Genomic DNA, 27,721 nt, shown 5'->3' on the forward strand with positions numbered 1-27,721 from the left:
ATCCCCTTTAACCCTGACACTAATTACTTTTAAATTATGCAGCCTGGTTGTTGACCACTCCACTATGTGAAATAGACCCTTTTAATCAACAATATCTAGGCCCCTCCTATTTTATACACCTCAATGCTGTCGCCCATCAGCCTCCTCTGTTCCAAGGAAAACAAACCCATCCTATCCAATCTGTCCTCATAGCATAGTTGCTCCACTCCCGGCAACATCTACGTAAATCTCCTCTGTACCCTCTCCAGCGTATTCACGTTCTTCCATCAATGCGGTGAACAGAACTGCACGCAGTACTCCAGCTGTGGCCGAACCAGAATTTTATACAGTTCTAGCATAACCCACTTGCTGTTCTGTTCCTTGCTTCTGCCAATAAATGCAACCATTCCATATGACTTCTTAACCAACTTTTCCAACTCGCCAGCTACCTTCAGGGATCTGTGGACAAGCAATCCCAGTTGCCTTTGTTCCTCTACACTTCTCAATGTCATACCAGTTGATGTGTATTCTCTTTCCTTGTTAGCCCTCCACAAATGCGCGATCTCTCACATCTCTGGATTAAATTCCATTTGCCACTGCTCTACCCCCTTATCAGTTGATTGATATCTTCCTGGAGTCTCCAGCTTTCTTCTTCATTATCAACCACACTGCCTATTTTAATAACACCTGAAAAGCTCGTAATCATAACACCGATATTCAAGTTTAGATCATTGATAAATACCATAAAAAGCAATGGATCTGGCACTGAAAACTGTGGAACCCCACTAGAAACATCCTTCCAATCACAAAAACACCCATCAAACATTACCGTTTGCTTCCTGCCTCTGAGCCAAATTTGATCCAATTTGCCACTGCGCCCTGAATCACATGGGCTTTTACTTAGAAAATGCATAATCATTAAATGTTATCCTGCCTTCATGGGAAAACATCATTAATTGACTGATGATCTTCATTTGCACAACTAAAGAAATGTTAACTGAAGGAGAGTCCTTAATTGAATAACTTATCTGTGCTCTGCACTTTACCTCTGAATCCATAAACCATTTTGGACACTGTGCTTTAGAAGTCTGCTTCAAAATGTTCCTTGCTGGTAACATGTACATGGGACGTTGGAAACAGTGAGATAGACTGTAGTGCAAGGGACTGGTTATTGTGAAACAGCAAAGAAAATATACATTCTGGAATAATACCATCGAAAAGAAGTGTGGCCCTAACAGCCAAAAAGAAGATGAAGTGCTGAGCCCTTTTCAGCAAAAAAATCTTTGCCCAAACATTTCTCTGACCGAATCTTCACAAAACAAAAATGATGCTTTTAAAGTCATTAAACCCGAATTTTCGTGCACCCGAATTTTCTGAATCAGATGCCTCTCGTTGTGCCGACTGAATTCATGTGTCTTTCAATATTCTGCTGACATGCACACTATTAAATGTGCCACTAACTTATAGAATCAAAGAATAAGGTAATGGTTGCAGCCCGTCGAGCCCATGCCAACTCTCAACAAGTCTCACTCCCCTGTCATTTTCCCACAGCTGTGCAATTTTTTTCATTCGGATACTTATCCAACTCCGTTTTGAAAGATAAGATTGAGTCTGACTCCACCGCCCTTTAGAGCAGTGTATTCCAGATTCTAAACACTTGCTGAGGAATGGCCACTCCTGTTCCTATGTATAAAGGCAGAGAAACACGGGATCAATTCCTGCCTCACTCACAACCTTGCGAAATACAGCACCGTCATTCGATTCTCGTGACACAAGCTCCAGAAGTGTAGTCCAGCTGTTGAGGTTAAAGCTCTGGTTATGTTCCCAACAACGTTACTGGCACAGCGTTTCCATAGTGTAGTGGTTATCATGTTCGCCTCACACGCGAAAGGTCCCCGTTTCGAAACCGGGCGGAAACATTATGCAAACGTGTTCAATTAATGATAAGATAAAATTAAATCATTCATATTGGTGGTTCAATATTAACAGAGTGCAGTGTCTCACGATGTTGTTCCATTTGCTGATTTCTCTCTGCAGTTCTGTCCACACTCAAATTCGACACAGTGTCTCTCACTCCCTCCCGTTTCCAGCCCTGACGCTGGAGAAACCATATCTCAAAGCTGCACATTCCGTGCATTCAGGTCAGCTGTGAGAGATTATTAAAGGATCCTGCCACGCCACCACGCTTCACAACAGAAAATTAAAGCGACAAGCAAACTCATCGACTCATCGCTCTTCCCCAGCTCCAGAGTGAGTGAGGGCGGGACAAGCCCTAACTTCCGCTCCCACACTCTCCAATCAGCCGCTGCCGGCGGAAAGCGGAGAATGCAGCATCAAACAGCGGTTTACCGCCCTTCACTGGGCTGCAAAATGCCACCGTTCGAGACAACGCTCCCCGTACACCAAACAGCAGCCTCAAAAGATGCTTCATTTCAGCTTCCTGAGTTCGAGCCCCAGCTTGCACGAACACTTCTTCACTGGAAACACCATTAATTATCTGATTGCCACGTTTTGCGTCATGAAAGTAATCCTAACCGATAATTATATAATCATCGAGGTTTACAGCATGGAAGCAGTCATTTAAGCCCATCGTATCTGCACCGGCCAACAAATGCTCAGTTTTAGGTGTGTACCTCTGTACCTTATTGCATTTCATGTGCACATCTAAGAACTTGTTAAATGTGGTGAGGGTTTCTGCCTGCACCACACTTTCAGGCAGTGAGTTTGAGACCCCCACAAACATCTGCATGCAGAATGTTCACTTCAAATCCCCTTTAACCCTAACACTAATTACTTTTAAATTATGCAGCCTGGTTGTTGACCACTCCAATATGTGAAATAGACACTTTTAATCAACAATATCTAGGCCCCTCCTATTTTTATACACCTCAATGCTGTCGCCCATCAGCCTCCTCTGTTCCAAGGAAAACAAACCTATCCTATCCAATCTGTCCTCATAGCAAAGTTGCTCCACTCCCGGCAACATGTACGTAAATCTCCTCTGTACCCTCTCCAGCGTATTCACGTCCTTTCTTCAATGCGGTGACTAGAACTGCACGCAGTACTCCAGCTGTGGCCTAACCAGAATTTTATACAGTTCTAGCATAACCCACTTGCTGTTCTGTTCCTTGCTTCTGCCAATAAATGCAACCATTCCATATGACTTCTTAACCAACTTTTCCAACTGGCCAGCTACCTTCAGGGATGTGTGGACAAGCAATCCCAGTTACCTTTGTTCCTCTACACTTCTCAATGTCATACCAGTTGATGTGTATTCCCTTTCCTTGTTAGCCCTCCACAAATGCGCGATCTCTCACATCTCTGGATTAAATTCCATTTGCCACTGCTCTACCTCCTTATCAGTTGATTGATATCTTCCTGGAGTCTCCAGCTTTCTTCTTCATTATCAACCACACTGCCTATTTTAATAACACCTGAAAACTTCGTAATCATAACACCTATATTCAAGTTTAGATCATTGATAAATACCATAAAAAGCAATGGATCTGGCACTGAAAACTGCGGAACCCCACTGGAAACATCCTTCCAGTCACAATAACACCGAAATTTGGATCTAATATGCCACTTCGCCCTGAATCACATGGGCTTTTACTTAGAAAATGCATAATCATTAAATGTTATCCTGCCTTCATGGGAAAACATCATTAATTGACTGATGATCTTCATTTGCACAACTAAAGAAATGTTAACTGAAGGAGAGTCCTTAATTGAATAACTTATCTGTGCTCTGCACTTTACCTCTGAAGCCATGAACCATTTTGGACACTGCTTTAGAAGTCTGCTTCAAAATGTTCATTGCTGGTAACATGTACATGAGACGTTGGAAACAGTGAGATAGACTGTAGTGCAAGGGACTAGTTATTGTGAAACAGCAAAGAAAATATACATTCTGGAAGAATACCATCGAAAAGAAGTGTGACCCAAGCAGCCAAAAAGAAGATGAAGTGCTGAGCCCTTTTCAGCAAAAAATTATTTTCCCTAACATTTCACTGACCGAATCTTCACAAAACAAAAATGATGCTTTTAAAGTCATTAAACCCGAATTGTCGTGCACCCGAATCTTCTGAATCAGATGCCTCTCGTTGTGCCGACTGAATCGATGTGCCTTTCAATATTCTGCTGACATGAACAGTATTAAATGTGCCACTAACTTATAGAATCAAAGAATAAGGGAATGGTTGCAGCCCGTCGAGCCCATGCCAACTATCAACAAGTCTCACTCCCCTGTCATTTATCCACAGCTCTGCAATTTTTTTCATTCGGATACTTATCCAACTCCGTTTTGAAAGATAAGATTGAGTCTTACTCCACCGCCCTTTAGAGCAGTGTATTCCAGATTCTAACCACTTGCTCAGGAATGGCCACTCCTGTTCCTATGTATAAAGGCAGAGAAGCACGGGATCAATTCCTGCCTCACTCACAACCTTGCGAAATGCAGCACCGTCATTCTATTCTCGTGACACAAGCTCCAGAAGTGTAGTCCAGCTGTTGAGGTTAAAGCTCTGGTTATGTTCCCAACAACGTTACTGGCACAGCGTTTCCGTAGTGTAGTGGTTATTACGTTCGCCTCACACGCGAAAGGTCCCCGGTTTGAAACCGGGCGGAAACATTATGCAAACGTGTTCAATTAATGATTGGATAAAATTAAATCATTCATATTAGTGCTTCAAGATGAACAGAGTGCAGTGTCTCACGATGCTGGTCCATTTGCTGATTTCTCTCTGCAGTTCTGTTCACACTCAAATTCTACACAGTGTCTCTCACTCCCTCCCGTTTCCAGCCCTGACGCTGGAGAAACCATATCTCAAAGCTGCACATTCCGTGCATTCAGGTCAGCTGTGAGAGATTATTAAAGGATCCTGCCACGCCACCACGCTTCACAACAGAAAATTAAAGCCACAAACAAACCCATCGACTAATCGCTCTTCCCCAGCTCCAGAGTGAATGAGGGCGGGACAAGCCCTAACTTCCGATCTCACACTCTCCAATCAGCCGCTGTCGGCGGAAAGCGGAGAATGCAGCATCAAACAGCGGTTCACCGCCCTTCACTGGGCTGCAAAATGCCACCGTTCGAGACAACGCTCCCCGTACACCAAACAGCAGCCTCATAAGATGCTTCATCTCAGCTTCCTGAGTTCGAGCCCCAGCTTGCACGAACACTTCTTCACTGGAAACACCATTAATTATCTGATTGCCACGTTTCGCATCATGAAAGAAATCCTAACCGATAATTATATCATCATAGAGGTTTACAGCATGGAAGGAGTCATTTAAGCCCATCGTATCTGCACCGGCCAACAAATGTCCAGTTTTAGATGTGTCCCCCTGCACCTTATTGCATTTCATGTGCACATCTCAGTACTTGTTAAATGTGGTGAGGGTTTCTGCCTGCACCACACTTTCAGGCAGTGAGTTTGAGACCCCCACAAACATCTGCATGCAGAATGTTCACTTCAAATCCCCTTTAACCCTTACACTAATTACTTTTAAATTATGCAGCCTGGTTGTTGACCACTCCACTATGTGAAATAGACCCTGTTAATCAACAATATCTAGGCCCCTCCTTTTTATATACACCTTAATGCTGTCGCCCATCAGCCTCCTCTGTTCCAAGGAAAACAAACCCATCCTATCCAATCTGTCCTCATAGCAAAGTTGCTCTACTCCCGGCAACATCTACGTAAATCTCCTCTGTACCCTCTCCAGCGTATTCACGTCCTTCCTTCAATGCGGTGACGAGAACTGCACGCAGTACTCCAGCTGTGGCCTAACCAGAATTTTATACAGTTCTAGCAAAACCCACTTGCTGTTCTGTTCCTTGCTTCTGCCAATAAATGCAACCATTCCATATGACTTCTTAACCAACTTTTCCACCTGACCAGCTACCTTCAGGGATCTGTGGACAAGAAATCCCAGTTACCTTTGTTCCTCTACACTTCTCAATGTCATACCAGTTGATGTGTATTCCCTTTCATTGTTAGCCCTCCACAAATGCGCGATTTCTCACATCTCTGGATTAAATTCCATTTGCCACTGCTCTACTTCCTTATCAGTTAATTGATTTATTCCTGGAGTCTCCAGCTTTCTTCTTCATTATCAATCACACTGCCTATTTTAATAACACGTGAAAACTTCGTGATCATAACACCTATATTCAAGTTTAGTTCATTGATAAATACCATAAAAAGCAATGGATCTGGCACTGAAAACTGTGGAACCCCACTGGAAACATCCTTCCAGTCACAAAAACACCCATCAAACATTACCCTTTGCTTCCTGCCTCTGAGCCAAATTTGGATCCAATTTGCCACTTCGCCCTGAATCACATGGGCTTTTACTTAGAAAATGCATAATCATTAAATGTTATCCTGCCTTCATGGGAAAACATCATTAATTGACTGATGATCTTCATTTGCACAACTAAAGAAAAGTTAACTGAAGGAGAGTCCTTAATTGAATAACTTAGCTGTGCTCTGCACTTTACCTCTGAATCCATAAACCATTTTGGACACTGTGCTTTAGAAGTCTGCTTCAAAATGTTCATTGCTGGAACCATGTACATGAGACGTTGGAAACAGTGAGATAGACTGTAGTGCAAGGGACTGGTTATTGTGAAACAGCAAAGAAAATATACATTCTGGAAGAATACCATCGAAAAGCAGTGTGGCCCGAACAGCCAAAAAGAAGATGAAGTGCTGAGCCCTTTTCAGCAAAAAATTATTTTCCCAAACATTTCTCCGACCGAATCTTCACAAAACAAAAATTATGCTTTTAAAGTCATTAAACCCGAATTTTCGTGCACCCGAATCTTCTGAATCAGATGCCTCTCGTTGTGCCGACTGAATCCATGTTCCTTTCAATATTCTGCTGACATGCACACTATTAAATGTGCCACTAACTTATAGAATCAAAGAATAAGGGAATGGTTGCAGCCCGTCGAGCCCATGCCAACTCTCAACAAGTCTCACTCCCCTGTCATTTACCCACAGCTGTGCAATTTTTTTCATTCGGATACTTATCCAGCTCCGTTTTGAAAGATAAGATTGAGTCTGACTCCACCGCCCTTTAGAGCAGTGTATTCCAGATTCTAACCACTTGCTGAGGAATGGCCACTCCTGTTCCTATGTATAAAGGCAGAGAAACACGGGATCAATTCCTGCCTCACTCACAACCTTGCTAAATATAGCACCGTCATTCTGTTCTCGTGACACAAGCTCCAGAAGCGCAGTGCAGCTGTTGAGGTTAAAGCTCTGGTTATGTTCCCAACAATGTTACTGGCACAGCGTTTCCGTAGTGTAGTGGTTATCACGTTCGCCTCACACGCGAAAGATCCCCAGTTCGAAACCGGGCGGAAACATTATGCAAACGTGTTCAATTAATGATTAGATAAAATTAAATCATTCATATTATTGGTTCAATATTAACAGAGTGCAGTGTATCACGATGCTGGTCCATTTTCTGATTTCTCTCTACAGTTCTGTTCACACTCAAATTCTACACAGTGTCTCTCACTCCCTCCCGTTTCCAGCCCTGACGCTGGAGAAACAATATCTCAAAGCTGCACATTCCGTGCATTCAGGTCAGCTGTGAGAGATTATTAAAGGATCCTGCCACGCCACCACGCTTCACAACAGAAAATTAAAGCCACAAACAAACCCATCGAATAATCGCTCTTCCCCAGCTCCAGAGTGAGTGAGGGCGGGACAAGCCCAAACTTCCGCTCCCACACTCTCCAATCAGCCGCTGCCGGCGGAAAGCGGAGAATGCAGCATCAAACAGCGGTTTACCGCCCTTCACTGGGCTGCAAAATGCCACCGTTCGAGACAACGCTCACCGTACACCGAACAGCAGCCTCATAAGGTGCTTCATCTCAGCTTCCTGACTTCGAGCCCCAGCTTGCACGAACACTTCTTCACTGGAAACACCATTAATTATCTGATTGCCACGTTTTGCATCATGAAAGTAATCCTTACCGATAATTATATAATCATAGAGGTTTACAGCATGGAAGGAGACATTTAAGTCCATCGTATCTGCACCGGCCAACAAATGTCCAGTTTTAGGTGTGTCCCCCTGCACCTTATTGCATTTCATGTGCACATCTCAGAACTTGTTAAATGTGGTGAGGGTTTCTGCCTGCACCACACTTTCAGGCCGTGAGTTTGAGACCCCCACAAACATCTGCATGCAGAATGTTCACTTCAAATCCCCTTTAACCCTTACACTAATTTCTTTTAAATTATGCAGCCTGGTTGTTGACCACTCCACTATGTGAAATAGACCCTTTTAATCAACAATATCTAGGCCCCTCCTTTTTATTTACACCTTAATGCTGTCGCCCATCAGCCTCCTCTGTTCCAAGGAAAACAAACCCATCCTATCCAATCTGTCCTCAGAGCAAAGTTGCTCCACTCCCGGCAACATCTACGTAAATCTCCTCTGTACCCTCTCCAGCGTATTCACGTCCTTCCTTCAATGCGGTGACTAGAACTGCACGCAGTACTCCAGCTGTGGCCTAACCAGAATTGTATACAGTTCTAGCAAAACCCACTTGCTGTTCTGTTCCTTGCTTCTGCCAATAAATGCAACCATTCCATATGACTTCTTAACCAACTTTTCCAACTGACCAGCTACCTTCAGGGATCTGTGGACAAGCAATCCCAGTTACCTTTGTTCCTCTACACTTCTCAATTTCATACCAGTTGATGTGTATTCCCTTTCCTTGTTAGCCCTCCACAAATGCGCGATGTCTCACATCTCTGGATTAAATTCCATTTGCCACTGCTCTACCCCCTGATCAGTTGATTGATATCTTCCTGGAGTCTCCAGCTTTCTTCTTCATTATCAATCACACTGCCTATTTTAATAACACCTGAAAACTTCGTAATCATAACACCTATATTCAAGTTTAGTTCATTGATAAATAGCATAAAAAGCAATGGATCTGGCACTGAAAACTGTGGAACCCCACTGGAAACATCCTTCCAGTCACAAAAACACCCATCAAACATTACCCTTTGCTTCCTGCCTCTGAGCCAAATTTGGATCCAATTTGCCACTTCGCCCTGAATCACATGGGCTTTTACTTAGAAAATGCATAATCATTAAATGTTATCCTGCCTTCATGGGAAAACATCATTTATTGACTGATGATCTTCATTTGCACAACTAAAGAAATGTTAACTGAAGGAGAGTCCTTAATTGAATAACTTAGCTGTGCTCTGCACTTTACCTCTGAATCCATAAACCATTTTGGACACTGTGCTTTAGAAGTCTGCTTCAAAATGTTCATTGCTGGTAACATGTACATGAGACGTTGGAAACAGTGAGATAGACTGTAGTGCAAGGGACTGCTTATTGTGAAACAGCAAAGAAAATATGCATTCTGGAAAAATAACATCGAAAAGAAGTGTGGCCCTAACAGCCAAAAAGAAGATGAAGTGCTGAGCCCTTCTCAGGAAAAACTTCTTTTCCCAAACATTTCTCTGACCGAATCTTCACAAAACAAAAATTATGCTTTTAAAGTCATTAAACCCGAATTTTCGTGCACCCGAATCTTCTGAATCAGATGCCTCTCGTTGTGCCGACTGAATCCATGTCCCTTTCAATATTCTGCTGACATGCACACTATTAAATGTGCCACTAACTTATAGAATCAAAGAATAAGGGAATGGTTGCAGCCCGTCGAGCCCATGCCATCTCTCAACAAGTCTCACTCCCCTGTCATTTACCCACAGCTGTGCAACTTTTTTTCATTCGGATACTGATCCAACTCCGTTTTGAAAGATAAGATTGAGTCTGACATTCCCGCCCTTTAGAGCAGTGTATTCCAGATTCTAACCACTTGCTGAGGAATGGCCACTCCTGTTCCTATGTATAAAGGCAGAAAAACACGGGATCAATTCCTGCCTCACTCACAACCTTGCTAAATATAACACCGTCATTCTATTCTCGTGACACAAGCTCCAGAAGCGTAGTCCAGCTGTTGAGGTTAAAGCTCTGGTTATATTCCCAACAATGTTACTGGCACAGCGTTTCCGTAGTGCAGTGGTTATCACGTTCGCCTCACTCGCGAAAGATCCCCGGTTCGAAACTGGGCGGAAACATTATGCAAACGTGTTCAATTAATGATTAGATAAAATTAAATCATTCATATTAGTGGTTCAATATTAACAGAGTGCAGTGTCTCACGATACTGGTCCATTTTCTGATTTCTCTCTGCAGTTCTGTTCACACTCAAATTCTACACAGTGTCTCTCACTCCCTCCCGTTTCCAGCCCTGACGCTGGAGAAACAATATCTCAAAGCTGCACAATCCGTGCATTCAGGTCAGCTGTGAGAGATTATTAAAGGATCCTGCCACGCCACCACGCTTCACAACAGAAAATTAAAGCCACAAACAAACCCATCGAATAATCGCTCTTCCCCAGCTCCAGAGTGAGTGAGGGCGGGACAAGCCCAAACTTCCGCTCCCACACTCTCCAATCAGCCGCTGCCGGCGGAAAGCGGAGAATGCAGCATCAAACAGCGGTTTACCGCCCTTCACTGGGCTGCAAAATGCCACCATTCGAGACAACGCTCCCTGTACACCGAACAGCAGCCTCATAAGATGCTTCATCTCAGCTTCCTGAGTTCGAGCCCCAGCTTGCACGAACACTTCTGCACTGGAAACACCATTAATTATCTGATTGCCACGTTTTGCATCATGAAAGTAATCGTAACCGATAATTATATTATCATAGAGGTTTACAGCATGGAAGGAGTCATTTAAGCCCATCGTATCTGCACCGGCCTACAATTGCCCAGTTTTAGGTGTGCACCCCTGCAACTTATTGCATTTCATGTGCACATCTAAGAACTTGTTAAATGTGATGAGTGTTTCTGCCTGCACCACACTTTCAGGCAGTGAGTTTGAGACCCCCACAAACATCTGCATGCAGAATGTTCACTTCAAATCCCATTTAACCCTTACACTAATTACTTTAAAATTATGCAGCCTGGTTGTTGACCACTCCACTCTGTGAAATAGAACCTTTCAATCGACAATATCTAGGCCCCTCCTATTTTTATAAACCTCAATGCTGTCGCCCATCAGCCTCCTCTGTTCCAAGGAAAACAAACCCATCCTATCCAATCTGTCCTCATAGCAAAGTTGCTCCACTCCCGGCAACATCTACGTAAATCTCCTCTGTACCCTCTCCAGCGTATTCACGTCCTTCCTTCAATGCGGTGACTAGAACTGCACGCAGTACTCCAGCTGTGGCCTAACCAGAATTTTATACAGTTCTAGCATAACCCACTTGCTGTTCTGTTCCTTGCTTCTGCCAATAAATGCAACCATTCCATATGACTTCTTAACCAACTTTTCCAACTGGCCAGCTACCTTCAGGGATCTGTGGATAAGCAATCCCAGTTACCTTTGTTCCTCTACACTTCTCAATGTCATACCAGTTGATGTGTATTCCCTTTCCTTGTTAGCCCTCCACAAATGCGCGATCTCTCACATCTCTGGATTAAATTCCATTTGCCACTGTTCTACCCCCTTATCAGTTGATTGATATCTTCCTGGAGTCTCCAGCTTTCTTCTTCATTATCAACCACACTGCCTATTTTAATAACACCTGAAAACTTCGTAATCATAACACCTATATTCAAGTTTAGATCTTTGATAAATACCATAAAAAGCAATGGATCTGGCACTGAAAACTGCGGAACCCCACTGGAAACATCCTTCCAGTCACAAAAACACCCATCAAACATTACCCTTTGCTTCCTGCCTCAGAGCCAAATTTGGATCCAATTTGCCACTTCGCCCTGAATCACATGGGCTTTTACTTAGAAAATGCATAATCATTAAATGTTATCCTGCCTTCATGGGAAAACATCATTAATTGACTGATGATCTTCATTTGCACAACTAAAGAAATGTTAACTGAAGGAGAATCCTTAATTGAATAACTTATCTGTGCTCTGCACTTTACCTCTGAATCCATAAACCATTTTGGACACTGTGCTTTAGAAGTCTGCTTCAAAATGTTCATTGCTGGTAACATGTACATGAGACGTTGGAAACAGTGAGATAGACTGCAGTGCAAGGGACTGGTTATTGTGAAACAGCAAAGAAAATATGCATTCTGGAAGAATACCATCGAAAAGAAGTGTGGCCCTAACAGCCAAAAAGAAGATGAAGTGCTGAGCCCTTTTCAGCAAAAACTTCTTTTTCAAACATTTCTCTGACCGAATCTTCACAAAAGAAAAATTATGCTTTTAAAGTCCTTAAACCCGAATTTTCGTGCACCGGAATCTTCTGAATCAGATGCTTCTCGTTGTGCCGACTGAATCCATGTCCCTTTCAATATTCTGCTGACATGCACACTATTAAATGTGCCACTAACTTATAGAATCAAAGAATAAGGGAATGGATGCAGCCCGTCGAGCCCATGCCAACTCTCAACAAGTCTCACTCCCCTGTCACTTACCCACAGCTGTGCAATTTTTTTCATTCGGATACTTATCCAACTCCGTTTTGAAAGATAAGATTGAGTCTGACTCCACCGCCCTTTAGAGAAGTGTATTCCAGATTCTAACCACTTGCTGAGGAATGGCCACTCCTGTTCCTATGTATAAAGGCAGAGAAACACGGGATCAATTCCTGCCACACTCACAACCTTGCTAAATATAGCACCGTCATTCTTTTCTCGTGACACAAGCTCCAGAAGTGTAGTCCAGCTGTTGAGTTTAAAGCTCTGGTTATGTTCCCCACGGTGTTACTGCCACAGCGTTTCCGTAGTGTAGTGGTTATCACTTTCGCCTCACACGTGAAAGTTCCCTGGGTGGAAACATTATGCAAACGTGTTCAATTAATGATTAGATAAAATCAAATCATTCATATTAGTGGTTCAATATTAACAGAGTGCAGTGTCTCACGATGCTGTTCCATTTGCTGATTTCTCTCTGCAGTTCTGTCCACACTCAAATTCTACACAGTGTATCTCACTCCCTCCCGTTTCCAGCCCTGACGCTGGAGAAACCATATCTCAAAGCTGCACATTCCGTGCATTCAGGTCAGCTGTGAGAGATTATTAAAGGATCCTGCCACGCCACCACGCTTCACAACAGAAAATTAAAGCCACAAACAAACCCATCGACTAATCGCTCTTCCCCAGCTCCAGAGTGAGTGAGGGCGGGACAAGCCCTAACTTCCGCTCCCACACTCTCCAATCAGCCGCTGCCGGCGGAAAACGGAGAATGCAGCATCAAACAGCGGTTTACCACCCTTCACTGGGCTGCAAAATGCCACCATTCGAGAGAACGCTCCCCGTACACCGAACAGCAGTCTCATAAGATGCATCATCTCAGCTTCCTGAGTTCGAGCCCCAGCTTGCACGAACACTTCTTCAATGGAAACACCATTAATTATCTGATTGCCACGTTTTGCATCATGAAAGTAATCCTAACCGATAATTATATAATCATAGAGGTTTACAGCATGGAAGGAGTCATTTAAGCCCATCGTATCTGCACCGGCCAACAAATGCCCAGTTTTAGGTGTGTACCCCTGCACCTTATTGCATTTCATGTGCACATCTAAGAACTTGTTAAATGTGGTGAGTGTTTCTGCCTGCACCACACTTTCAGGCAGTGAGTTTGAGACCCTCACAAACATCTGCATGCAGAATGTTCACTTCAAATCCCCTTTAACCTTGACACTAATTTCTTTGAAATTATGCAGCCTGGTTGTTGACCACTCCACTATGTGAAATAGACCCTTTTAATCAACAATATCTAGGCCCCTCCTATTTTTATACACCTCAATGCTGTCGCCCATCAGCCTCCTCTGTTCCAAGGAAAACAAACCCATCCTATCCAATCTGTCCTCATAGCAAAGTTGCTCCACTCCCGGCAACATCTACGTAAATCTCCTCTGTACCCTCTCCAGTGTATTCACGTTCTTCCTTCAATGCGGTGACCAGAACTGCACGCAGTACTCCAGCTGTGGCCTAACCAGAATTTTATACAGTTCTAGCATAACCCACTTGCTGTTCCGTTCCTTGCTTCTGCCAATAAATGCAACCATTCCATATGACTTCTTAACGAACTTTTCCAACTGGCCAGCTACCTTCAGGGATCTGTGGACAAGCAATCCCAGTTACCTTTGTTCCTCTACACTTCTCAATGTCATACCAGTTGATGTGTATTCCCTTTCCTTGTTAGCCCTCCACAAATGCACGATCTCTCACATCTCTGGATTAAATTACATTTGCCACTGCTCTACCCCCTTATCAGTTGATTGATATCTTCCTGGAGTCTCCAGCTTTCTTCTTCATTATCAACCACACTGCCTATTTTAATAACACCTGAAAACTTCGTAATCATAACACCTATATTCAAGTTTAGATCATTGATAAATACCATAAAAAGCAATGGATCTGGCACTGAAAACTGTGGAACCCCACTGGAAACATCCTTCCAGTCACAAAAACACCCATCAAACATTACCCTTTGCTTCCTGCCTCTGAGCCAAATTTGGATCCAATTTGCCACTTCGCCCTGAATCACATGGGCTTTTACTTAGAAAATTCATAATCATTAAATGTTATCCTGCCTTCATGGGAAAACATCATTAATTGACTGATGATCTTCATTTGCACAACTAAAGAAATGTTAACTGAAGGAGAGTCCTTAATTGAATAACTTATCTGTGCTCTGCACTTTACCTCTGAATCCATAAACCATTTTGGACACTGTGCTTTAGAAGTGTGCTTCAAAATGTTCCTTGCTGGTAACATGTACATGGGACGTTGGAAACAGTGAGATAGACTGTAGTGCAAGGGACTGGTTATTGTGAAACAGCAAAGAAAATATACATTCTGGAAGAATACTATGGAAAAGAAGTGTGGCCCTAACAGCCAAAAAGAAGATGAAGTGCTGAGGTCTTTTCAGTAAAAAATTCTTTTCCCAAACATTTCTCTGACCGAATCTTCACAAAACAAAAATGAAGCTTTTAAAGTCATTAAACCCGAATTTATGTGCACCCAAATCTTCTGAATCAGATGCCTCTCGTTGTGCCGACTGAATCCATGTCCCTTCCAATATTCTGCTGACATGCACACTACTAAATGTGCCACTAACTTATACAATCAAAGAATAAGGGAATGGTTGCAGCCCGTCGAGCTCATGCCAACTCTCAACAAGTCTCACTCCCCTGTCATTTACCCACAGCTGTGCAATTTCTTTCATTCGGATACTGATCAAACTCCGTTTTGAAAGATAAGATTGAGTCTGACTCCACCGCGCTTTAGCGCAGTGTATTCCAGATTCTAACCACTTGCTGAGGAATGGCCACTCCTGTTCCTATGTATAAAGGCAGAGAAACACGCGATCAATTCCTGCCACACTCACAACCTTGCTAAATATAGCACCGTCATTCTATTCTCATGACACAAGCTCCAGAAGTGTGGTCCAGCTGTTGAGGTTAAAGCTCTGGTTATGTTCCCAACAATGTTACTGCCACAGCGTTTCCGTAGTGTAGTGGTTATCACTTTCGCCTCACACGCGAAAGGTCCCTGGGTGGAAACATTATGCAAACGTGTTCAATTAATTATAAGATACAATTAAATCATTCAGTTTAGTTGTTCAATGTTAACAGAGTGCAGTGTCTCACGATGCTGTTCCATTTGCTGATTTCTCTCTGCAGTTCTGTTCACACTCAAATTCTACACAGTGTCTCTCACTCCCTCCCGTTTCCAGCCCTGACGCTGGAGAAACCATATCTCAAAGCTGCACATTCCGTGCATTCAGGTCAGCTGTGAGAGATTATTAAAGGATCCTGCCACACCGCCACGCTTCACAACAGAAAATTAAAGCCACAAACAAACCCATCGGCTAATCGCTCTTCCCCAGCTCCAGAGTGAGTGAGGGCGGGACAAGCCCTAACTTCCGCTCCCACACTCTCCAATCAACCGCTGCCGGCGGAAAGCCGAAAATGCAGCATCAAACAGCGGTTTACCGCCCTTCACTGGGCTGCAAAATGCCACCGTTCGAAACAACGCTCCCCGTGCACCGAACAGCAGCCTCATAAGATGCTTCATCTGAGCTTCGTGAGTTCGAACCCGAGCTTGCACGAACACTTCTTCACTGGAAACACCATTAATTATCTGATTGCCACGTTTTGCATCATGAAAGTAATCCTAACTGATAATTATATAATCATAGAGATTTACAGCATGGAAGGAGTCATTTAATCCCATCGTATCTGCACCGGCCAACAAATGCCCAGTTTTAGGTGTGTACCCCTGCACCTTATTGCATTTCATGTGCACATCTAAAAACTTGTTAAATGTGGTGAGGGTTTCGGCCTGCACCACACTTTCAGGCAGTGAGTTTGAGACCCCCACAAACATCTGCATGCAGAATGTTCACTTCAAATCCCCTTTAACCCTTACACTAATTACTTTTAAATTATGCAGCCTGGTTGTTGACCACTCCGCTATGTGAAATAGACACTTCTAATCAATAATATCTAGGCCCCTCCTATTTTTATACACCTCAATGCTGTCGCCCATCAGCTTCCTCTGTTCTAAGGAAAACAAACCCATCCTATCCAATCTGTCCTCATAGCAAAGTTGCTCCACTTCCGGCAACATCTACGTAAATCTCCTCTGTACCCTCTCCAGCGTATTCACGTTCTTCCTTCAATGCGGTGACCAGAACTGCACGCAGTACTCCAGCTGTGGCCCAAACAGACTTTTATACAGTTCTAGCTTAAGCCACTTGCTGTTCTGTTCCTTGCTTCTGCCAATAAATGCAACCATTCCATATGACTTCTTTACCAACTTTTCCAACTTGCCAGCTACCTTCAGGGATCTGTGGACATGCAATCCCAGTTACCTTTGTTCCTCTACACTTCTCAATGTCATACCAGTTGATGTGTATTCCCTTTCCTTGTTAACCCTCCACAAATGCGCGATCTCTCACATCTCTGGATTAAATTCCATTTGCCACTGCTCTACCCCCTTATCAGTTGATTGATATCTTCCTGGAGTCTCCAGCTTTCTTCTTCATTATCAACCCACTGCCGATTTTAATAACACCTGAAAATTTCGGAATCATAACACCTATATTCAAGTTTAGATCATTGATAAATACCATAAAAAGCAATGGATCTGGCACTGAAAACTGCGGAACGCAACTGGAAACATCCTTCCAGTCACAAAAACACCCATCAAACATTCCCCTTTGCTTCCTGCCTCTGAGACAAATTTGGATCCAATGTGCCACTTCGCCCTGAATCACATGGGCATTTACTTAGAAAATGCATAATCATTAAATGTTATCCTGCCTTCATGGGCAAACATCATTAATTGACTGATGATCTTCATTTGCACAACTAAAGAAATGTTAACTGAAAGAGAGTCCTTGATTGAATAACTTATCTGTGCTCTGCACTTTACCTCTGAATCCATAAACCATTTTGGACACTGTGCTTTAGAAGTCTGCTTCAACATGTTCATTGCTGGTAACATGTACATGAGACGTTGGAAACAGTGAGATAGACTGTTAAGCAAGGGACTGGTTATTGTGAAACAGCAAAGAAAATATACATTCTGGAAGAATACCATCGAAAAGAAGTGTGACCCGAACAGCCAAAAAGAAGATGAAGTGCTGAGCCCTTTTCAGCAAAAAATTATTTTCCCAAACATTTCTCTGACCGAATCTTCACAAAACAAAAATGATGCTTTTAAAGTCATTAAACCCGAATTTTCGTGCACCCGAATCTTCTGAATCAGATGCCTCTCGTTGTGCCGACTGAATCCATGTCCCTTTCAATATTCTGCTGACATGCACACTATTAAATGTGCCACTAACTTATAGAATCAAAGAATAAGGGAATGGTTGCAGCCCGTCGAGCCCATGCCAACTCTCAACAAGTCTCACTCCCCTGTCACTTACCCACAGCTGTGCAATTTTTTTCATTCGGATACTTATCCAGCTTCGTTTTGAAAGATAAGATTGAGTCTGACTCCACCGCCCTTTAGAGCAATGTATTCCAGATTCTAACTACTTGCTGAGGAATGGCCACTCCTGCTCCTATGTATAAAGGCAGAGAAGCACGGGATCAATTCCTGCCTCACTCACAACCTTGCGAAATATAGCACCGTCATTCTATTCTCGTGACACAAGCTCCAAAAGTGTAGTCCAGCTGTTGAGGTTAAAGCTCTGGTTATGTTCCCAACAATGTTACTGCCACAGCGTTTCCGTAGTGTAGTGGTTATCACGTTCGCCTCACACGCGCAAGGTCCCTGGTTCGAAACCGGGCGGAAACATTATGCAAACGTGTTCAATTAATGATTAGATAAAATTAAATCATTCATATTAGTGGTTCAATATTAACAGAGTGCAGTGTCTCACGATGCTGGTCCATTTGCTGATTTCTCTCTGCAGCTCTGTTCACACTCACATTCTATACAGTGTCTCTCACTCCCTCCCGTTTCCAGCCCTGACGCTGGAGAAACCATATCTCAAAGCTGCACATTCTGTGCATTCAGCTCAGCTGTGAGAGATTATTTAAGGATCCTGCCACGCCACCACGCTTCACAACAGAAAATTAAAGCCACAAACAAACCCATCGACTTATCGCTCTTCCGCAGCTCCAGAGTGAGTGAGGGTGGGACAAGCCCTAACTTCCGCTCCCACACTCTCCAATCAGCGGCTGCCGGCGGAAAGCGGAGAATGCAGCATCAAACAGCGGTTTACCGCCCTTCACTGGGTTGCAAAATGCCACCGTTCGAGACAACGCTCTCCGTACACCAAACAGCAGCCTCATAAGATGCTTCATCTCAGCTTCCTGAGTTCGAGCCCCAGCTTGCACGAACACTTCTTCACTGGAAACACCATTAATTATCTGATTGCCACGTTTTGCATCATGAAAGTAATCCTAACCGATAATTATATAATCATAGAGGTTTACAGCATGGAAGGAGTCATTTAAGCCCATCGTATCTGCACCGGCCAACAAATGCCCAGTTTTAGGTGTGTACCCCTGCACCTTATTGCATTTCATGTGCACATCTCAGAACTTGTTAAATGTGCTGAGGGTTTCTGCCTGCACCACACTTTCAGGCAGTGAGTTTGAGACCCCCACAAACATCTGCATGCAGAATGTTCACTTCAAATCCCCTTTAACCCTTACACTAATTACTTTTAAATTATGCAGCCTGGTTGTTGACCACTCCACTATGTGAAATAGACCCTTTTAATCAACAATATCTAGGCCCCTCCTTTTTATTTACACCTTAATGCTGTCGCCCATCAGCCTCCTCTGTTCCAAGGAAAACAAACCCATCCTATCCAATCTGTCGTCATAGCAAAGTTGCTCCACTCCCGGCAACATCTACGTAAATCTCATCTGTACCCTCTCCAGCGTATTCACGTCCTTCCTTCAATGCGGTGACTAGAACTGCACGCAGTACTCCAGCTGTGGCCTAACCAGAATTTTATACAGTTCTAGCAAAACCCACTTGCTGTTCTGTTCCTTGCTTCTGCCAATAAATGCAACCATTCCATATGACTTCTTAACCAACTTTTCCAACTGACCAGCTACCTTCAGGGATCTGTGGACAAGCAATCCCAGTTACCTTTGTTCCTCTACACTTCTCAATGTCATACCAGTTGATGTGTATTCCCTTTCCTTGTTAGCCCTCCACAAATGCGCGATCTCTCACATCTCTGGATTAAATTCCATTTGCCACTGCTCTACCCCCTTATCAGTTGATTGATATCTTCCTGGAGTCACCAGCTTTCTTCTTCATTATCAACCCACTGCCTATTTTAATAACACCTGAAAACTTCGTCATCATAACACCTATATTCAAGTTTAGATCATTGATAAATACCATAAAAAGCAATGGATCTGGCACTGAAAACTGCGGAACCCCACTGGAAACATACTTCCAGTCACAAAAACACCCATCAAACATTACCCTTTGCTTCCTGCCTCTGAGACAAATTTGGATCCAATGTGCCACTTCGCCCTGAATCACATGGGCTTTTACTTAGAAAATGCAGAATCATTAAATGTTATCCTGCCTTCATGGGAAAACATCATTAATTGACTGATGATCTTCATTTGCACAACTAAAGAAATGTTAACTGAAAGAGAGTCCTTGATTGAATAACTTATCTGTGCTCTGCACTTTACCTCTGAATCCATAAAACATTTTGGACACTGTGCTTTAGAAGTCTGCTTCAAAATGTTCATTGCTGGTAACATGTACATGAGACGTTGGAAACAGTGAGATAGACTGTAGTGCAAGGGACTGGTTATTGTGAAACAGCAAAGAAAATATACATTCTGGAAGAATACCATCGAAAAGAAGTGTGACCCTAACAGCCAAAAAGAAGATGAAGTGCTGAGCCCTTTTCAGTAAAAAATTATTTTCCCAATCTTTTCCCTGACCGAATCTTCACAAAACAAAAATGATGCTTTTAAAGTCATTAAACCCGAATTTTCGTGCACCCGAATCTTCTGAATCAGATGCCTCTCGTTGTGCCGACTGAATCCATGTCCCTTTCAATATTCTGCTGACATGCACACTATTAAATGTGCCACTAACTTATAGAATCAATGAATAAGGGAATGGTTGCAGCCCGTCGAGCCCATGCCAACTCTCAACAAGTCTCACTCCCCTGTCATTTACCCACAGCTGTGCAATTTTTTTCATTCGGATACTTATCCAACTCCGTTTTGAAAGATAAGATTGAGTCTGACTCCACCGCCCTTTAGAGCAATGTATTCCAGATTCTAACTACTTGCTGAGGAATGGCCACTCATGTTCCTATGCATAAAGGCAGAGAAACACGGGATCAATTCCTGCCTCACTCACAACCTTGCTAAATATAGCACCGTCATTCTATTCTCGTGACACAAGCTCCAGAAGTGTAGTCCAGGTGTTGAGGTTAAAGCTCTGGTTATGTTCCCAACAGTGTTAACTCCACAGCGTTTCCGTAGTGTAATGGTTTTCACGTTCGCCAAACACGCGAAATGTCCCCGGTTCGAAACCGGGCGAAAACATTATGCAAACGTGTTCAATTAATGATTAGAAAAAATTAAATAATTCATATTAGTGGTTCAATATTAACAGAGTGCAGTGTCTCACGATGCTGTTCCATTTGCTGATTTCTCTCGAAAGTTCTGTACACACTCAAATTCTACACAGTGTCTCTCACTCCCTCCCGTTTCCAGCCCTGATGCTGGAGAAACCATATCTCAAAGCGGCACATTCCGTGCATTCAGGTCAGCTGTGAGAGATTATTAAAGGATCCTGCCACGCCGCCACGCTTCACAACAGAAAATTAAAGCCACAAACAAACCCATCGACTAATCACTATTCCCCAGCTCCAGAGTGAGTGAGGGCGGGACAGGACCTAACTTCCGCTCCAACACTCTCCAATCAGCCGCTGCCGGCGGGAAGCGGAGAATGCAGCATCAAACAGCGGTTTACTGCCCTTCATTGGGCTGCAAAATGCCACCGTTCGAGACAACGCTCCCCGTACACCGAACAGCATGCCTCATAAGATGCTTCATCTCAGCTTCCTGAGTTCGAGCCCCAGCTTGCACAAACACTTCTTCACTGGAAACACCATTAATTTTCTGATTGCCACGTTTTGCCTCATGAAAGTAATCCGAACCGATAATTATATAATCATAGAGGTTTACAGCATGGAAGGAGTCATTTAAGCCCATCGTATCTGCACCGGCCAACAAATGCCGAGTTTTAGGCGTGTACCCTTGCACCTTATTGCATTTCATGTGCACATCTAAGAACTTGTTAAATGTGGTGAGGGTTTCTGCCTGCACCACACTTTCAGGCAGTGAGTTTGAGACCCTCACAAACATCTGCATGCAGAATGTTCACCTCAAATCCCCTTTAAACCTGACACTAATTACTTTTAAATTATGCAGCCTGGTTGTTGACCACTCCACTCTGTGAAATAGACCCTTTTAATCAACAATATCTAGGCCGCTCTTATTTTTATACACCTCAATGCTGTCGCCCATCAGCCTCCTCTGTTCCAAGGAAAACAAACCCATCCGAATCAATCTGTCCTCCTAGCAAAGTTGCTCCACTCCCTGTAACATCTACGTAAATCTCCTCTGTTCCCGCTCTAGCTTATTCACGTTCTTCCTTCAATGCGGTGACCAGAACTGCACGCTGTACTCCAGCTGTGGCCTAACCAGAATTTTATACAGGTCTAGCATAACCCACTTGCTGTTCTGTTCCTTGATTCTGCCAATAAATGCAACCATTCCATATGACTTCTTAATCAACTTTTCCAACTGGTCAGCTACCTTCAGGGATCTGTGGACAAGCAATCCCAGTTACCTTTGTTCCTCTACACTTCTCAATGTCATACCAGTTGATGTGTATTCCCTTTCCTTGTTAGCCCTCCACAAATGCGCGATCTCTCACATCTCTGGATTAAATTCAATTTGCCACTGTTCTACCCCCTTATCAGTTGATTGATATCTTCCTGGAGTCTCCAGCTTTCTTCTTCATTATCAACCACACTGCCTATTTTAATAACACCTGAAAACTTCGTAATCATAACACCTATATTCAAGTTTAGATCTTTGATAAATACCATAAAAAGCAATGGATCTGGCACTGAAAACTGTGGAACCCCACTGGAAACATCCTTCCAGTCACAAAAACACCCATCAAACATTACCCTTTGCTTCCTGCCTCAGAGCCAAATTTGGATCCAATTTGCCACTTCGCCCTGAATCACATGGGCTTTTTCTTAGAAAATGCATAATCATTAAATGTTATCCTGCCTTCATGGGAAAACATCATTAATTGACTGATGATCTTCATTTGCACAACTAAAGAAATGTTAACTGAAGGAGAATCCTTAATTGAATAACTTATCTGTGCTCTGCACTTTACCTCTGAATCCATAAACCATTTTGGACACTGTGCTTTAGAAGTCTGCTTCAAAATGTTCATTGCTGGTAACATGTACATGAGACGTTGGAAACAGTGAGATAGACTGCAGTGCAAGGGACTGGTTATTGTGAAACAGCAAAGAAAATATACATTCTGGAAGAATACCATCGAAAAGTAGTGTGGCCCTAACAGCCAAAAAGAAGATGAAGTGCTGAGCCCTTTTCAGCAAAAAATTATTTTTCAAACATTTCTCTGACCGAATCTTCACAAAAGAAAGATGATGCTTTTAAAGTCATTAAACCCGAATTTTCGTGCACCGGAATCTTCTGAATCAGATGCCTCTCGTTGTGCCGACTGAATCCATGTCCCTTTCAATATTCTGCTGACATGCACACTATTAAATGTGCCACTAACTTGTAGAATCAAAGAATAAGGGAATGGATGCAGCCCGTCGAGCCCATGCCAACTCTCAACAAGTCTCACTCCCCTGTCACTTACCCACAGCTGTGCAATTTTTTTCATTCGGATACTTATCCAACTCCGTTTTGAAAGATAAGATTGAGTCTGACTCCACCGCCCTTTAGAGAAGTGTATTCCAGATTCTAACCACTTGCTGAGGAATGGCCACTCCTGTTCCTATGTATAAAGGCAGAGAAACACGGGATCAATTCCTGCCACACTCACAACCTTACTAAATATAGCACCATCATTCTATTCTCGTGACACAAGCTCCAGAAGTGTAGTCCAGCTGTTGAGGTTAAAGCTCTGGTTATGTTCCCCACGGTGTTACTGCCACAGTGTTTCCGTAGTGTAGTGGTTATCACGTTCGCCTAACACGCGCAAGGTGCCCGGTTCGAAACCGGGCGGAAACATTATGCAAACGTGTTCAATTAATGATAAGATAAAATTAAATCATTCATATTAGGGGTTCAATATTAACAGAGTGCCGTGTCTCACGATGCTGTTCCATTTGCTGATTTCTCTCTGCAGTTCTGTGCACTCTCAAATTCTACACAGTGTCTCTCACTCCCTCCCGTTTCCAGCCCTGACGCTGGAGAAACCATATCTCAAAGCTGCACATTCCGTGCATTCAGGTCAGCTGTGAGAGATTATTAAAGGATCCTGCCACGCCACCACGCTTCACAACAGAAAATTAAAGCCACAAACAAACCCATCCACTAATCGCTCTTTCCCAGCTCCAGAGTGAGTGAGGGCGGGACAAGCCCTAACTTCCGCTCCCACACTCTCCAATCAGCCGCTGCTGGCGGAAAGCGGAGAATGCAGCATCAAACAGCGGTTTACCGCTCTTCACTGGGCTGCAAAATGCCACCGTTCGAGCGAACGCTCCCCGTACACCGAACAGCAGCCTCATAAGATGCTTCATCTCAGCTTCCTGAGTTCGAGCCCCAGCTTGCACGAACACTTCTTCACTGGAAACACCATTAATTATCTGATTGCCACGTATTGCATCATGAAAGTAATCCTAACCGATAATTATATAATCATAGAGGATTACAGCATGGAAAGAGTCATTTAAGCCCATCGTATCTGCACCGGCCAACAAATGCCCAGTTTTAGGTGTGTACCCATGCACCTTATTGCATTTCATTTGCACATCTAAGAACTTGTTAAATGTGGTGAGGGCTTCTGCCTGCACCACACTTTCAGGCAGTGAGTTTGAGACCCCCACAAACATCTGCTTGCAGAATGTTCACTTTAAATCCCCTTTAAAACTTACACTAATTACTTTTAAATTATGCAGCCTGGTTGTTGACCACTCCACGATGTGAAATAGACCCTTTTAATCAACAATATCTAGGCCCCTCCAATTTTTATACACCTCAATGCTGTCGCCCATCAGCCTCCTGTGTTCCAAGGAAAACAAACCCATCCTATCCAATCTGTCCTCATAGCAAAGTTGCTCCACTCCCGGCAACATCTACGTACATCTCCTCTGTACCCTCTCCAGCGTATTCACGTTCTTTCTTCAATGCGGTGACCAGAACTGCACGCAGTACTCCAGCTGTGGCCTAACCAGAATTTTATACAGTTCTAGCATAACCCACTTGCTGTTCTGTTCCTTGCTTCTGCCAATAAATGCAACCATTCCATATGACTTCTTAACCAACTTTTCCAACTGGCCAGCTACCTTCAGGGTTCTGTGGACAAGCAATTCCAGTTACCTTTGTTCCTCTACACTTCTCAATGTCATACCAGTTGATGTGTATTCCCTTTCCTAGTTAGCCCTCCACAAATGCGCGATCTCACATCTCTGGATTAAATTCCATTTGCTACTTCTCTACCCCCTTATCAGTTGATTGATATCTTCCTGGAGTCTCCAGCTTTCTTCTTCATTATCAACCACACTGCCTATTTTAATAACACCTGAAAACTTCGGAATCATAACATCTATATTCAAGTTTAGATCATTGATAAATACCATAAAAAGCAATGGATCTGGCACTGAAAACTGTGGAACCCCACTGGAAACATCCTTCCAGTCACAAAAACACCCATCAAACATTACCCTTTGCTTCCTGCCTCTGAGCCAAATTCGGATCCAATTTGCCACTTCGCCCTGAATCACATGGGCTTTTACTTAGAAAATGCATAATCATTAAATGTTATCCTGCCTTCATGGGAAAACATCATTAATTGACTGATGATCTTCATTTGCACAACTAAAGAAATGTTAACTGAAGGAGAGTCCTTAATTGAATAACTTAGCTGTGCTCTGCACTTTACCTCTGAATCCATAAACCATTTTGGACACTGTGCTTTAGAAGTCTGTTTCAAAATGTTCCTTGCTGGTAACATGTACATGGGACGTTGGAAACAATGAGATAGACTGTAGTGCAAGGGACTGGTTATTGTGAAACAGCAAAGTAAATATACATTCTGGAAGAATACCATCGAAAAGAAGTGTGGCCCTAACAGCCAAAAAGAAGATGAAGTGCTGAGCCCTTTTCAGCAAAAAATTCTTTTCCCAAAAATTTCTCTGACCGAATCTTCACAAAACAAAAATGATGCTTTTAAAGTCATTAAACCCGAATTTTCGTGCACCCGAATCTTCTGAATCAGATGCCTCTCGTTGTGCCGACTGAATCCATGTCCCTTTCAATATTCTGCTGACATGCACACTATTAAATGTGCCACTAACTTATAGAATCAAAGAATAAGGGAATGGTTGCAGCCCGTCGAGCCCATGCCAACTCTCAACAAGTCTCACTCCCCTGTCATTTACACACAGCTGTGCAATTTTTTTCATTCGGATACTTATCCAACTCCGTTTTGAAAGATAAGATTGAGTCTGACTCCACCGCCCTTTGGAGAAGTGTTTTCCAGATTCTAACCACTTGCTGAGGAATGGCCACTCCTGTTCCTATGTATAAAGGCAGAGAAACACGTGATCAATTCCTGCCACACTCACAAACTTGCTAAATATCGCACCGTTATTCTATTCTCGTGACACAAGCTCCAGAAGTGTAGTCCAGCTGTTGAGGTTAAAGCTCTGGTTATGTTCCCAACGATGTTACTGGCACAGCGTTTCCGTAGTGTAGTGGTTATCACTTTTGTCTCACACGCGCAAGGTCCCCGGTTCGAAACCGGGCGGAAACATTATGCAAACGTGTTCAATTAATGATTAGATAAAATTAAATCATTCATATTAGTGGTTCAATATTAACAGAGTGCAGTGTCTCACGATGCTGGTCCATTTGCTGATTTCTCTCTGCAGCTCTGTTCACACTCAAATTTTACACAGTGTCTCTCACTCCCTCCCGTTTCCAGCCCTGACGCTGGAGAAACCATATCTCAAAGCTGCACATTCCGTGCATTCAGGTCAGCTGTGAGAGATTATTAAAGGATCCTGCCACGCCACCACGCTTCACAACAGAAAATTAAAGCCACAAACAAACCCATCGACTAATCGCTCTTCACCAGCTCCAGAGTGAGTGAGGGCGGGACAAGCCCTAACTTCCACTCCCACACTCTCCAATCAGCCGCTGCCGGCGGAAAGCGGAGAATGCAGCATCAAACAGCGGTTTACCGCCCTTCACTGGGCTGCAAAATGCCACCGTTCGAGACAACGCTCCCCGTACACCAAACAGCAGCCTCATAAGATGCTTCATCTCAGCTTCCTGAGTTCGAGCCCCAGCTTGCACGAACACTTCTTCACTGGAAACACCATTAATTATCTGATTGCCACGTATTGCATCATGAAAGTAATCCTAACCGATAATTATATAATCATAGAGGTTTACAGCATGGAAAGAGTCATTTAAGCCCATCGTATCTGCACCGGCCAACAAATGCCCAGTTTTAGGTGTGTACCCATGCACCTTATTGCATTTCATTTGCACATCTAAGAACTTGTTAAATGTGGTGAGGGCTTCTGCCTGCACCACACTTTCAGGCAGTGAGTTTGAGACCCCCACAAACATCTGCTTTCAGAATGTTCACTTCAAATCCCATTTAAAACTTACACTAATTACTTTTAAATTATGCAGCCTGGTTGTTGACCACTCCACTTTGTGAAATAGACCCTTTTAATTAACAATATCTAGGCCGCTCCTATGTTTGGACACCTCAATGCTGCCGCCCATCAGACTCCTCTGTTCCAAGGAAAACAAACCCATCCTAGCCAATCTGTCCTCATAGCAAAGTTGCTCCACTCCCGGCAACATCTACGTAAATCTCCTCTGTACCCTCTCCAGCGTATTCACGTTCTTCCTTCAATGCGGTGACCAGAACTGCACGCAGTACTCCAGCTG

The 27,721-nt window shown here is 43.4% G+C and overlaps 7 non-coding genes across 7 annotated transcripts; all 7 read left to right on the forward strand.

Moving 5' to 3' along the window:
* Positions 1–1,825: 1,825 nt before the first annotated feature.
* trnav-cac (transfer RNA valine (anticodon CAC)) lies at positions 1,826–1,898 on the forward strand. The gene has a single exon. It is a non-coding gene; the product is annotated as a tRNA-Val (tRNA).
* A 2,638-nt stretch (positions 1,899–4,536) lies between these two features.
* On the forward strand, positions 4,537–4,609 carry trnav-cac (transfer RNA valine (anticodon CAC)). Its single transcript has one exon. It is a non-coding gene; the product is annotated as a tRNA-Val (tRNA).
* Positions 4,610–7,284: 2,675 nt separating this feature from the next.
* Positions 7,285–7,357, forward strand: trnav-cac (transfer RNA valine (anticodon CAC)). The gene has a single exon. It is a non-coding gene; the product is annotated as a tRNA-Val (tRNA).
* Positions 7,358–10,033: 2,676 nt separating this feature from the next.
* On the forward strand, positions 10,034–10,106 carry trnav-cac (transfer RNA valine (anticodon CAC)). The gene has a single exon. It is a non-coding gene; the product is annotated as a tRNA-Val (tRNA).
* An 8,147-nt stretch (positions 10,107–18,253) lies between these two features.
* trnav-cac (transfer RNA valine (anticodon CAC)) lies at positions 18,254–18,326 on the forward strand. Its single transcript has one exon. It is a non-coding gene; the product is annotated as a tRNA-Val (tRNA).
* Positions 18,327–23,748: 5,422 nt separating this feature from the next.
* trnav-aac (transfer RNA valine (anticodon AAC)) lies at positions 23,749–23,821 on the forward strand. The gene has a single exon. It is a non-coding gene; the product is annotated as a tRNA-Val (tRNA).
* A 2,673-nt stretch (positions 23,822–26,494) lies between these two features.
* Positions 26,495–26,567, forward strand: trnav-cac (transfer RNA valine (anticodon CAC)). The gene has a single exon. It is a non-coding gene; the product is annotated as a tRNA-Val (tRNA).
* The last annotated feature ends 1,154 nt before the right edge of the window (positions 26,568–27,721 follow it).

The sequence above is a fragment of the Pristiophorus japonicus genome, chromosome 3, assembly GCF_044704955.1.
Source record: "Pristiophorus japonicus isolate sPriJap1 chromosome 3, sPriJap1.hap1, whole genome shotgun sequence".
Taxonomy (NCBI): domain Eukaryota; kingdom Metazoa; phylum Chordata; class Chondrichthyes; family Pristiophoridae; genus Pristiophorus; species Pristiophorus japonicus.